This window comes from Stegodyphus dumicola, chromosome 12 (assembly GCF_044657685.1).
Source record: "Stegodyphus dumicola isolate Sdum_Otavi_A_Nest chromosome 12, ASM4465768v1".
Lineage (NCBI taxonomy): Eukaryota > Metazoa > Arthropoda > Arachnida > Araneae > Eresidae > Stegodyphus > Stegodyphus dumicola.
In genome coordinates, this window is record NC_140779.1 from 85,984,344 (window position 1) to 85,999,043 (window position 14,700).

Sequence of the window (14,700 nt, forward strand, 5' to 3'; positions counted from 1 at the left end):
TTCAAATAAATCTTTACGGAGAATTAATTATATGAAATTTTTTTCCCTCAATGATGCGTAGGAAATATTATTTAATACTATATGAAAAGTTATTTTTTTAAAATTATAGATCATATTATTCAAATTTTTAGCTTTTTAAATTTCTTTCTTTTTTAAATATTTGTGAGAATAAATTTTTACCTTCGCCGTCTTATCGTCTGCTATTTTACTTTGACTGAATTTAAATTGAATTGTCTAAAACTGAGAAAGTTCGTTTGATGTTTATTTTCACAATGTTTTTAAGCAAACAGGACATTAACAGTTTGGGGGGGTCATATCCCAGCTTTAAAAATTATATATATATAAGTATAAATTTTTACGTTAATTCCCTTCGAAAAAAATTAGCTAATTTTCTCTCGTGTTATAGATTGTATGAAAAACATGATCTTTAATATAATTTAGATTGTTTGTAGCCGATATAATAATTGGGTTTTTCAGTGGTACAGATAACAAAGAAATAAACAAAGAAATAACAAAGAAATAAACAAAGAAATAAATAACAAAAAAAAATAAAACAGTGGCACTGCTGGACTGTTTTATTTCTTTGTTATTTAGCAAAAAGTCTTTTAATTAAAATATTTATCCTTTGGACTTTTTTTAAAATTTATTTATAGTTAAAATTCCTAGAAAATAGAAAGCTATCTTCAACTAAAACGCGGTTGATGTAATTGATATTTTTAAAAAATTGGCAAGAATGCAAAATTTATGGAAGTGTAACAATCGAATACTCTTAATTTTCTTGTGGTGAGCATTGAAAATAAATGTAGAAGGAAAGAAGAAAATTAGGGAGAAAAGTAAGCAAAAATTTGAAGGGAAATTTGGCTGTCAGAAATAAAGGTGTTTCGGAAAGTTGGATGCTTTTGAATATACTTTTAGAATACTTGAAGGAATTTTGGTGTTCAAAGAGAAAACACTTGGACGTGTACACCAGCAAATACCATCAACTGAGCTTGTGCTAACGGAAAAGACAAAAACGATATCATTGCAGATTAAAGTGAAGAGCGACTGGATTTCGACTATATGTTTGTATAAATTTAAATTTCGTTATAGAACATCATATCATCATAAACGGAGAATCCTATGATTTCTTAGTCGAATTATTTGAATATTCGGGTTTTATCTATTGATGTATGTGGATGTCACCTAAAGACGTTTTCCATCTTGATGAAATCAGTCTTTCCTTTCATCTCATGCCTTCAAATTTCTTAGCCTCTAAAGACTGATAAAGGCTGTTACGAAATACTGATGAAGTGAATTGAACTGGATTATTAAGCTACGGCAAAGCAGGGCTATCTGCTTAAAAGGAGGGATGCCTTCGTGAAGAGCTTTCTAAGGAAAACCAGCTGGCATACACGTTACAATGATAAAAACCACGAAAACGCCCCTGCACCCAGCCCGTTCACCGGGATTCGAACCTCGGAGCGAACTACCAGTGTTCAGCGACTTTACCGCTCGGGCGTTTGTGGGCCTTATGAAATGGAAGGTGATAATTTTATTTAAAATGAATGTTGTTTAAATAATAAGTTTTTAAAATAAATTTAAAACTTTTTAATCTTATATTATTTGATTCTTGCTATTTCAAAAATAAAACATTTGACTAAAATATGAGTAACATTTTAAGAAACTAAATGTAGGATGATAAAATTGTGTAAAGCAATGAGCACAATGTTAAAGCTATTTAAATCAATATATGCAAGACATCTTCAGATGCATTGTAGCCTGGGACACAAAGTAACGCAATTCAAATAAATGAAATCAAATCCTGGAAAATTTATATTAATAAATATATTTAAAATGCTCAGTTTGAATGAATAAACAGAAAATTATAAAATAGTTACCTGAAGAGATAATGCAACACAAACAATTAAAATAAAAGTCTAAAAATTTAAAAATTACCTAAAATAATAACTATGAAAAAAATTATAAAGAAAACTATTTGAAAAAAAGTAAACGATGCACCTTTTATTTAAACTACGCAGTTCGAATGGGCAAATAGAAATTTTTAAAACAGTTATTCGAAAGAAACCACGGAACTTAAACAATTAAAATGAAATTCGAGAAAGAAAAAATTACTTAAAATAACAACAATTATAATTAAAAATATAATATAAAGAACATGATATGAAAAAAAGGAACGATTGTGACTTTTTTTTCTGCTCACGAGAAAGGAAAATAGGTTGCCATATATTAAGAAGTTTGACAAGTGAATTATTGTTGCCTCAAACTGAAAAAAAAGCGCCAACATATAAATTTGTGAATTTCTCCGTAAATTTCGCACCAAAGTTTACAAAATTGTATATTTAGGCATAATTTGAGTCGTAGAATCGAAATATGGAAAAGAATTGGTATGTTATTTTAGAAAAAGTCCGATTTATGTCAAAATAACTATTTTAGAATAGAGCTATATATAAATCTAATATATATCCTAAGTCGTGCTTTCGAAACATGAAGAACGCAATTTGAATTTCGTCAATCGGCCCAGTAGAATGGGAAATAAAATTTTTTTTTTATCTGCGCAGTGTATATAACTGTTGCACTTTGACTATTGAATAGCTGCATGACCTGTAAATTATTGCATAAGTTTGCAACTCGATTTAATTATTTAAAATGTGAAACTTTGAATTTAAATTGGCATTCATATCGTATAAAATACATCTAATCACAAGAAATGTTTTCACGGGGAGGGGATTGTACAGCGTAGTTAATTAAGAGGAAGCAGGAGGAAATGAATCCTAAAACTCAAACTCAATTTATAATTATAAAGTCGAAAAAAATTAAAAATTCAGGACTGTATTGTGTTTCTCTGATCATTGTTAAATTCAGCGTTGACACTGTCACTGCCTTCGACGCAGGGTTAGTCTAAAATATCCGATTTTCTATGCATGAAATTACTTGTTTTATGTTCTAAATCTTCTGCAGATTTATGTGTAGTTAAATTGTCTCGCCAGGTTTTGATTGTGTTAGATCTTTGAGACGGAAACGAAGAAAATTCCAATCAGTATGCGATTTTTGATTCCTAAAAAACATTGCTTTTTTTATGTAACATGGAAACTCTTTAATGTACTTGAAACCATGATACAATAGCTAATTTTCACATTATTGATAAATGAAAATGTTAGAATATTCAGTGTTTTCATATTATTTTACGATTGTAGGTTTAACAGAAGACGAAATAATTTGATAATTATGCTACGACTATGTTAACAACTTCTTTGGTTCGTAGGCGGAGTATCTCCATGAGGGAAATATGTGGCACATTTACAGGATCAAGCCTGTTTAGGCTAACATTATATGATATGCATATGCCTCCTAAACAGATCCATTTCTTCATAGATTGCTTATCAAACTTTTGGGACCTTGGTGAGCCAAATAAAAATAGTATCTGAGCCATTTTTGTTTTTACATATATTAGGGGGACTGGAAAGTAAAGTCGCTTTTTTACATTACATTCAAACGAATAAATTTGTAACAAGTTTTTATTTTTAATCAATAACATAATCACCCTCGTTATCAGCAACCTTTTGCCATCTAGAATGCAGATTTGAATCTCAGACGGATAAAAATCAATTGGTTTTTGAGTAAAATATCTCGAGATGACATTTTGGACATCATCTAAATTTTCAAATTTTTTGTCACTAAGAAAATGGTGTAGGGATCGGAATAAATGGAAATCCAAAAGTGCGATATCGGGCGAATATGGTGGGTGAGGCAGTACCTCCCCCCCAATTCATTATATTTTTCCAGTGTTCGTCTTGCACAGTGCGGTGTCGCATTGTCGTGTTGCAGAATGACGCCTTTTCCGTTGACAATCGCAAGATATTTTTCGATTAAATATTGATTCACTAGATCCGTTCTTCACAATAAAGGTCTACATTAACAGTTTTTCCAGGTTTCAGCAATTCAAAATGAACAATTCCGCGAATACTCCATCAAACACCCAGAAGCGCCTTTTCGGGATGCAAACCCTTTGTAACCCCTATTAAAGCTGCCTTTTGAGTTTTGGATTATCATATAGGACTTATTTTTTGTTTCCACTAACCAAACGATCAAAAAACGGTTCTGTATGGTGCCGTTGAAGCAATACGTTGCATGTGATGGATAGGTTGGCTTTGTTCTTTTCGGACAGATTATGGGGGACTCGAACACCTGCTTTGCTTATTTTTCCATTCTGCTTTAAATGTTCTTGGATGGTCGACCAAGGTTGGTTAAGAGTGTTTAACAGTTCCTCGATTGTTTGACATGGACATTACTTTCCGGTCCCCCTATTATTTTGTTTTCGTAAATATACTCTGTTCAGAAAGGAAATATTTCTTTGTGGATTTCTGATCATTCAAAAAAATTAAACAATGTAATAATGTATTACTGCATAGATTCCTATAGCAATAATAATATCCAACTGGTACGCAAACATGATAGCAGATAAAACAGAATTCTTGGACCATTTTCCCACACGGCCTCACAAAGACATGAGAAAGCCCGCTCCACCGCCAATAGCCAGTATTGCATTATAGAATTTTATTTCCAATAAAGGCAGTACCATAACACGTATTACTAGTGTTCATGAGATTATAATTATATTTAACTTAATCCAAAAGATGTTTACTAAGGAAATAATATGAGAGTAACATTTTAATATGAAAATCTCTTTTATGTATACAGTTTCATCAAAACTCAGTTTGGCATATGTGGCAACTATTTTAAAGAAAATATTAGGACAGCCGTCTGCATGTTTTGTTCGTATTTCACGTTTTGTACTTCCGTAAAGCAAACATTCTTTGTCAAATACTTATGATTTTGGAGCAAACCCTTGAAGAACTTAGTAAAGAGATGGACTATTTTTAAGTACCTTAAATCAAGCGAACACCCAACTGCATATTTCATTTCATCTTTAGACATCTTGTTTGCATATTAATAGGTAATCGGGTGTTTTTCGAGGATGAAATATCAAAATCATCGAAATGAACGTAAATAAGAGAAAAATCAGACAAGAATAAAATGTTTGCAATTATATACATGCTTTAAATATAAAAGCTGCAAACAGAATATTTTGGTAAAATCTTAAAATGGCAGGTGGACGAAAATATAGTTAAAATAATCACTTTTTTATTTGCGCATCTGACTACAGCTCTATGCATTCAATTTGAAAGTTTACTGGTTAAGTTGAGCAAACCAGTAAACTTTCAAACTGAATTTCACCTCATTTCTACCGAAATGAGGATAATGCTCCCTGTAATTTTAAAATACTAGGTTAGAGTTGACTTTAGGGTACCCCTTGTATTATTAGCGAAGTTGTTGTTTCATTTATCGCCAAGTTGTTATTTCTTTTATTGCCAAGTTGTTGTTCCATTTATGATAACCTGAGTAGTTGAATGTTATGGAAACCCTATTATGACGTAATCGTTTGCATTATGTCTATAAATTTTGAATCATGGAATGTTTTGTAAGGTCTTTTGCGATGTTAATGTGTTTAGAAAATACATTGCTTGTTTCATTGTTTAGACGGTAAACTGGCGACTGAATGTAATAAGATTAATTTGAAGTTTCTGTACAATTTGGAACGAAAGGGGAAACCTGCATTCATTGACTGGTGTGTAAATGAAGGTTTACTTAGTAGCCATTTTCGGGACGGTCCGGAATACGTAGGATCTTTTTGACTCTTATTTTTGTGAATTTATGTGGCGACGCCGATATACGGATTCTAGCTCAGATAATTTTACGAAGTTTTCGGATGCTGTTAAGGAACTTTGTGTGCCACAGAGGTAAGTGGATATTTGCTTTGTGTAATGCTTAAATGCATAATATTAATGCATAATCCTTTTTATGTTATTTTATTGTTTGGTTTAAAATGTAGTTTCGGGAGATTATGTATTTTTGTTTCTATCTACTGTAGAATTGTGTGCTCCTTTGACTTTTTAAGTGAAAATATATCGGTGTACATGGACAAACGCAAGGAACTGCGCAAAGCCTAATTTGTGCAATTCCCTGATTTTTTTTAAGTGAAAATAAGTCGATGTGTACGTGAATAAAGTAAAGGGAGTGCGCAATCTCATTTTTGTGGAACTCTGAGATTTCTTTTAAATGAAAATAGGTCGATGTGTACATGGGTACCGAGTTTGTGCAATTCTTTGTCATGTTATTTTGGCTTTGTGTAGCGGCGATTTCACAAGCCAAAATAACAAGTCAAAGACTTGCACAAATTCGGTATCCATGTTCCGCCAAAAATTGCCAATTTTGTCAAGAGGTACCCTAAAATATACTTTCACCAAATACTGTTGCGTGCGTACGGGAAGTACACTTCAAACTTCTAAGGACGTTAAACACAAAGCAATACAAAGCGCATCTGAAAAGGTTTCCAATATGCTTTTCAATAGCGCTTTCGATACTCTGAAATCGTTTACAACTCACATCAACAATTCAGAATAGATGCTCTTTCAGGTCTTACATAGTCTTCACCCGCCCGCTGAGATATTTCTAGTGCTTTCTGCTTCTCAAAATTACTGGAAGGCATATGAGGGCCGAATTACGGTTACAGCTAATATAGTGATCAAATACATTTATTTAACTACGATACTTATTACAGGGACCACCTTATTACAGTTACAATACTTATTACTTGATACAGGGACTGGACCAAAATGTCGCCAAATAGTCGCCACGTGTGGTAACTGTTGGTAATTTCCTTCCAAAATTTCGCCAAAAATTAGTAGACCAAGCCGTTGCCAGCTTGATGATATCTCATAATTTAGACAGACAGCTGTTTACTCAATGTTAAATAGACTTGCCGTTGTATTTTTACTTTTCGGGTAAGCTTATAAGGTATTTCTCCCGCCTTCCTTGCGTGTCTTCGAGGTGTAGTGGTTTTACACGCTGGGCCGGTATTCCAGAGGTACGTGGTTCGATTCTCGGCGAAGGCGGTTGCTAATTCTTCATCTCTCTTGCTTCCAAAAAAAATCTAATGTCTCTATAAGCTTCGAATCTCTAGATTTTCATGTATATTATACCATAAAAATACAATTTCACATGTAATTGCACTATGTACAAAATTCGTGATAATATATCCTTTTAAAGTTTGCTGATACCAAGCTGAACAATGCCACGTATGTTTTCTTATTTGTATGACATTTCTCGGATATAATTAAAGAGTGAGTTACGTTGTTAATTTTATAGTAAAATTGCTGCTTTTGGAATTTAATTTTATAATGCTTTCTTCTTTCACTTATCTTTTAATAGTTGCTTTAAGCCTTAAGTTTGCAAGGTAGGATCATTAAAATAATCAATAATATACATTAAAAATCATCAAGACGCTTCCAATTTTCAAATTCTATATTGCATGTACTCGTTGTTCAGTTCATTTTTATCTTACGTCGTGGGGTTGCATAAATGAGCTGTAAGGGTTTCGGATGTGATACTCATAACTTAAAGGATTCTGCAAAACAAAAATGGTCTCTCAAAATTAGTCAGGAGTAATTCTCAAATATCTTGAGAAAAGACAACTTCAGTTTCCTAAATATTTATTTAAAGCTACTTAAATTTCAAATATTTTTCACAGAAAGTTTTGACTTTAAACAAGTCTTTCTTTTGAGAAACCTGGGATACTTATTGGAATACTTTAACTAATATGTAACTGCATTCATTTCTCTCTCATATGTTTATAATTCCCTCTTTTATTTCACAAAGCTTGCCCTCATGGTTGCGAACTTCCTGAGTTAACTTTCAAGTTGGATTTCATAGTTATATAAGGTTTTATTCTTGCTGACGATGCCACAAGTCTTCCCGTCTCCTTGGTTTCATCATTGTGGATGATGGGTCAATTATTTTCTTACAAAAATGTTTCCAACCAGTATAGAACTCATTTTTAAAGTAAACTTTTATGGTCTGGCACGGAAATTACTCTCTTCACATTAAAAGATACTAATTAAACGAAGAAAAAATTTAAGGTGTAACAAATTATATAATCCTTACGCGTTGGAAAAGTTAAAATTGAATATTTTGTAAGTGTATTGAATTTAAGAGAATTTATATTATACTGAATTTAAGAGAATTTATATTATACTGAATTTAAGGGTATGAATATTTGTACTGAATTTAAGAGTATGAGTATTTATACTGAATTTAAGAGTATAAATATTTATACTGAATTTAAGAGTATGAATATTTGCAGTGAATTTAAGAGAATTCATATTATTTATATTTATTAAATACAATAATAATTCATATTTTAGTAAACATTCAATAATAATAATCTATTAAGCATAATTTGATATAAAATACGTGTGCCTTTATACCATACAAAAATTAGAAAACTTAAGTTTTTAATTTTGTATATTACTTAAAATATTGAAATACACAATTTACTCAAGAATTAAAAGCTTGGGGCTGGGGGATGTTAATCTGTCATGTGACGAGAAAATGAGAATACAGGAACACAGTTTGACATCCATTACCTTAAAGGCTGTTTAATTTTTTTTTTTTTTTTAATATTTTTTCTGATAATAGTTCCAACTTTTCTAGCTTTCTTTAGTTTTCCTTAGTGAATATATATCCTAAAATCTCTTTCCTTATACTACGACCTATTTGCTCTTCCACTGCCCTTTTCGGTTTTGATCTGAACAGTGGAACTGTCATTCTTTGTCCATGTCAAGCATATTTCAAAATTTTGGTGGCAATATTTTGTCTCCGTAAATTTACATAAATATCACGCTTATGAATAAATTCAATTGAAAATTAAAAACTAAAGAATATAGAAAAAACAGTTAAATTTGTTAAAGAATATTTTTCTCCTAGAGTAATGAATTCGTTGTATGAAATAACGATGAAAGTAAGTATAACTTTTAAAATTTTTCGAATTCTTTATTTAAAGAGGATAACCAGAAACGTATGAGGATCATCTTTCACAAAATATGACATGCTTTAATTCACAGTTTAACTGACTGAATCATTAATGTCACTCCTTCCACATTTGCAGTCTTCTGCGTTTAAAAAGAAACCTTCCGATTTACCCCTATCTGTAAATCTCTGGAGTTGTTTTATATACTTTCCGTCATTTAATTTAACTATGACATTTATTTTTTTATTATCATCTATTACTTTTATAAGAATTTGTAAGAACCCATCTCTGCTAGGACATGTATTTAAAAAATCCAACCCTTTTCAATCATAGATTTAGTAAACAATTTAATGAGACACACAATTAAATGAAATTGAAGTAAACAAATCTTTATTTTGTGCGTTAAGGTTTCGTCGTCTGTACTTTTTTCACCAATCAGTTTCAAGTAAAAGCAGTTTTTATAACGTAATGGTTGTTCTTTCTGAACTGTTTGGTATTCGTACAGAAATACCAATTAGCCTTTACGTCAGTGTAACGATTTTAGTCATGTCTCTACAATGGATAATTTTAAAAGAATTGCTAGCGTTTGATATTTGGCTTTCATGTTGCAGCACGAGCTACAAGAGCAGATGGCATTTTGTCTCTAATAAATTATAAAATGTCATTAAAATTATTCTGACTTTCTTGATGAGTTACCTCAAGTGTTTGAAGTCGTACTAATGCTTAATTTAATCGCCAGTCTTTCATGCATGCAAGAATATTTTTGCTCACAGTTATTAGACTTCGTTTTATTTTACTTTATATAGTTATTGTATTCTATGGTGCTATAGTAACTAATTATAGTAACTAATTATAATAAATATAGTGGTCTTAAGAAAAATTCAATTCAGTAAAAGTGGTTTTTCTGCTTAAAAATGTCATTTTATCTTTATCTCGCATCTTACCTGTTAATGTATATTATTATATTTTATCTTATGTATCTTATTTTATAAACATCTTCTCTTATAATAAATGCCCATTAATTTTCTACGTAATTAATCTTGCTAATTAACAGTTTTCTGCACCAAAGACTTACGAAACACTGTCCGGAAAATCTATCTGTTGTATTCCTGTACTTGAAGTTTATTTAATGTGTTTCAGTTCAATAAACCTATCCTCTATTATGTAAGATCTGGTTACTTTGTTTCTCTTTTACTTTTGAAGCATTTCGATTGAGCTCATAAATCAGATCTACTAGACACAAGAAATTACCTTTAAAGTCAAACGTATTATTGAAACACAATTTTTGTAATCATATAATATACACAATGCGCTATTGGCCTGATCTTACGATGAGATGAATATGTCTTCATTTACTGTAAGTAGCCAGTTTATATTTTGCATTGTCTAATATTCTCACATTACCTATAAGCAATTATTAAAGCTGGAATAGTTTATACAAAGCTGTTCGAATGTCATTTTCTAAGACTTAATAAAAATCGTAATATCCCAATCTTTTAGCCACTCTTTCAATCGGTTTTCCACTTTTAACCCAGTCTTTCAGCTAAAAGTGAAGACTGTTATTTTTTCCTAGATTATCAAAAGGCTGCAATGCATATTTGCAGATATTTATCTGTATATCATCTGTATAGCCACATCAGTGGCCAAGTGGTTCAGACCGCTGCATACCAGAAGTTGGACCTAGCTTGGGTTCGATTCCAAGCGAATGGGCTGGCTGGGTCTTTGGTTTTCACATGGATAGGGAATGCGAGACAGTTCCCCTCTGAATGTCCGCATGAGACGCATCCATCTTAAGCAGCTAGCCCTCGGGTCTTTGCCAAATTCGAATAACCTAACCTAGACTTATTATGCAACAGTTTCTCTAAATTCTCCCAACTTTCATTTTTTTAAATTCTATTTTCACCATTAAATTAACTTATCTGTGCTAAGTAGATACTACTCGTTTTACTTTAATGCTCAGTAGATGCTGACTAGAATGCTAAGCGCAGTCACTTTACTTTAATGGTGTATTAAGATTTATTTTAACTTACTGCCTGTACGATCATACGTATTCAAATGTAAATTTTTCATCGAGTGTGTGGGAAAACGTATTCTATAGGACTACAAAATAAATATACCAAATAGGTAGCAAAAAAAAAATATAAATTCTACGATAAATTACAATCTACGATACAAGAAGACTACCATCAAAATTTGATACGTAGACTAACGATCGTCCAGAGTTTGAAAACAAATTTAATACCTTTTACTTTCTGATGTCAAAAAATTTTAAGTTTACATGGCAACCTATATCTCTTACCAAACAAAGTCAAATATTAGTATGACCCCTCATTTTTGTTGGGATTAAAGCATGGCGTATAGAAATTTCTAAAGCTGGTAAAGCTTATCTTTTCTGTCACTGGAACTGTTAAATCCGCCACGGCTTAGTCACCATATACTTCGAGAAAAGCTCCTCTTTTCTGATCTTCTTCTTTCAAAGCAGCAATAAGGCAAGTTTTGAGATCTTCTCTTTTGGAGAAAAAAGAAAACTTCAAAAGTGTCAGAGATTTCTACCGCTCTTTTATACTTTGCTTTGATTCTCAAAATCGATAGGTAAAAGATCTGGACCTCTTTCCTAAGAAAAGGATTTCCTACTCATCTGCTCCGTTATACTGGAAATGAAGACGGAGATCTTTTTATTAATAAAGCAAAAGAAAAGCTTAATTTGACGTGAGTTTCTTATGTGATCATCTTTAATGAAAAGTAGCAATTTATTAGCAATGAGTTATTATTCTATGTATGGAACAAGTGCGTTTGAATACAGTTTTTAAATTAATATATTGTGTAGTCAGAATACTACGCTGTGGAATAATCGTAATCTGGACAAAAAAAGAAATTGTGTATTAGCAGTTCTAATTATATTTATTTCCTTAATTGTTTAAGTTTTTAGATTAATGAGTATGCATCATGACCTAACTGTAAGTTCGATAATTAGGTTTATTAAATTCTTACAATAATTCATTGTTATTGTAAACAAATCAAAACGAGAATAAATTGTATATATTTATCTAACTACGTATTTGATCTAGAATTATAGGATCTAGTTTTAGGCGAAGAGCGTCTAGGTATGTTCCGCTACCTGCTCCACATTAAAATTTCTTATTTTCACTGAAAACTTTTCCTATCATTCGTATCCATCTTTATATCATGCCTTTAAGTGAAGTATACTTTATTCTTCTTCAAAACAGAGATATTCACATTGAATTGAAATTTCTGCAGTTTTCACAGAAGTTCAAAAATGTGAATAGGCGGTTGTTTTACATCCATCTTAACACTGCAAAGGCGGTGTTTTTCACATCATCCAACTGAGAAGAGAACCTCTTTCTGTACAGATGTCTATAATAGATGCCTATTAGATGTTTATTTCCACGTAAATGTATTGAGAATGCAACATAAAGGTCTAAATCTCACTTAATGGGATATATTCTAAAACTTTACTATCGGTTGTATATAGTGTTGTTAGTGTCATTTCAACAGCATGCGATTAGGCATTCTTTTGGAACAAAATCTACAGTTTGTAAAGTAAGTTTCTTTTATATTTTTTTTCTCTCGTGGTTCTGCGCAAAGGGGTTTAAAGGACGTTTATATAATAGTCGCTGATAATGTGATTAGAGCGCGTTCATTATTACCAACCGTCCTTTTTTAGAAAGCACAGTCCTTTAATCAGCTTTCCTGTGCTTGTCCTTTTAAAACCATATGCCGAATGTCCATTATTTCGAAATTAAAAATCTCTTGGAAATGGGTGATGACTTTTGACAGTTGTAATTTGAACAAATGGAGCATAATGTGCTGGAGTTTTGCTGGCTCTTCGCAGATGACTCTCTCGTTTTTTTTATACTTCAACTAAAAATATCAGAAAGAAAATTATTCCAGTATGTGTTGAGTATTTTAATATCAAATTCGGTACACTGAATTATATAATTGACATTTTTGTGAATCTAGATGAAAGTGCAGATTGAGTGTTATAGTGATTGAAAAATACTATAAATAATCTGCAGACAGAATCGACAATAATTTCTTGCTTTAATGCCTATAATACAAATTAAAACTTTCGGAAAAGGTATTCTTTGTGTACTAATTTCTTTACATTAAATAAAGTTTTTATTAATACTCATTGCAATCCCCACATTGTAGATAATGCGGCGAAATGTGGGAAATTGAGAAAACTTGAATATTGTCTTTAAAAAACTATGGACATTTTTCAATATCAGCAAACGGAAATGTAACATTTGAAGCTTTTCCTTTACTGTTAGAAATAGAATTCTGAGAAATTCTCACACATGTGCCTATTAAATGGCTTTGCTATCGTTATAAATATCGGTTCAAACTGCTTACGATAATTCTATAGAAATTATACCAATTATTGAAGTATACTTATTGTTTCTGCAACATTTAATATCGATATTCAGTTTAGCTTTTGAAAACTAGAGAAAATGAAACTTTTGTTGCAGATGTTTTCAATATTTTTACAAACTTAAGAAGCGAGCTTAAAGTTCGATAAAAGTAACTAATGAAGAATATCAAAATTTTACCAAAAATTTTAAATTTTTTTAATCTTCAACATTTATTTAAAAAACACTTTGATAAAAATTCTACATTTGGCAACTGTGAGTTCTAAGTATGTTGAATAAAGTATTTCCAGTATACTAGAAATTTCTGGAAGTAGTTGAAGATCTGAAGCTTACGAAAAGCTGGAACTGAATATGGATGACCTTTTTTGATGAAGTAACATTAATTCAAAAAACACTTTTGACTCTGTTCAAAATTTTAAAGTTTTTACAAAATACAAAAGTAACAAATGTACTAATGTACTTAGTAGTTAGATACTAAATGCCATATGCTTATAAAACAATGCTGATCATGAATGTATGTGTTCGATGTTATGCAAATTGTATTTCTTTCTTTTTACCGAGGAGCGGCGCAGACGCAAATTTGTTAGGTTTTTAAAGCTCGCGTTTAGAGCTTTGAGGTTGCTGTGAATTACTGGAGTTTCAACTAGGCAGAGGTTCTTCTGAGTTTGTGTTGGTAAGCCGCCACTGAAGTCGGAATTTATGTGGTCTTCGCCGTTCCTCAACTAACTTACTATTTGAAAGTCAATAAAGAAGTTTCGGTCAACGTTAGGAGTCTGAGGTTTTTTGAGTTCTATACTGAAGTAATATCAAGTTAATTTACAGTCCACTATTTTTAAACAACGGAACGTACATGTTTTATGGTCCGTCGGCTACGGAGTCGCAGTAAATTTGGTGAGTCAGTGTGTTTTTTTATCTTTCTTATTAGATAATGGAATTTACAACGCTTAAGACTAAAAAGCGTGTAGCTAAAGATAAATTAAGTAAACTGAAAGAGAAAATTACCGTGACTTACGATTCTGTTGATGTTGATCAGTTAGAACTTTTTAAATCTAGATTAAATGACTTAATGACCTAACTTTCGGATATTTTTAGTAACATATTTGTAGTGTGTGAAGAAAAAGATATTGATGTATTTATAGAAGAACAACAGGTCATACAAGATACTGCTGATGAGTTAATTTTAATGCTAACCAGAGTTAAGAATGTTAAAGACATTAGTGTGGAAACTAAACCTTGTGAAATAGCGAGTATACGCTTACCTAAGCTAACTCTTCCTGTATTTAGTGGCAGTACTGAAGAATGGTTATCATTTTTTGATTTATTTAAAACGGCGATAGTGGATAATGACCGTTTATCAGGTGCACAAAAGCTACAATATTTAAAGGGTTCTTTAAAAGGAGATGCTTTGCGGATTGTTCAAGCTTTAACTATTTGTGACAGGAA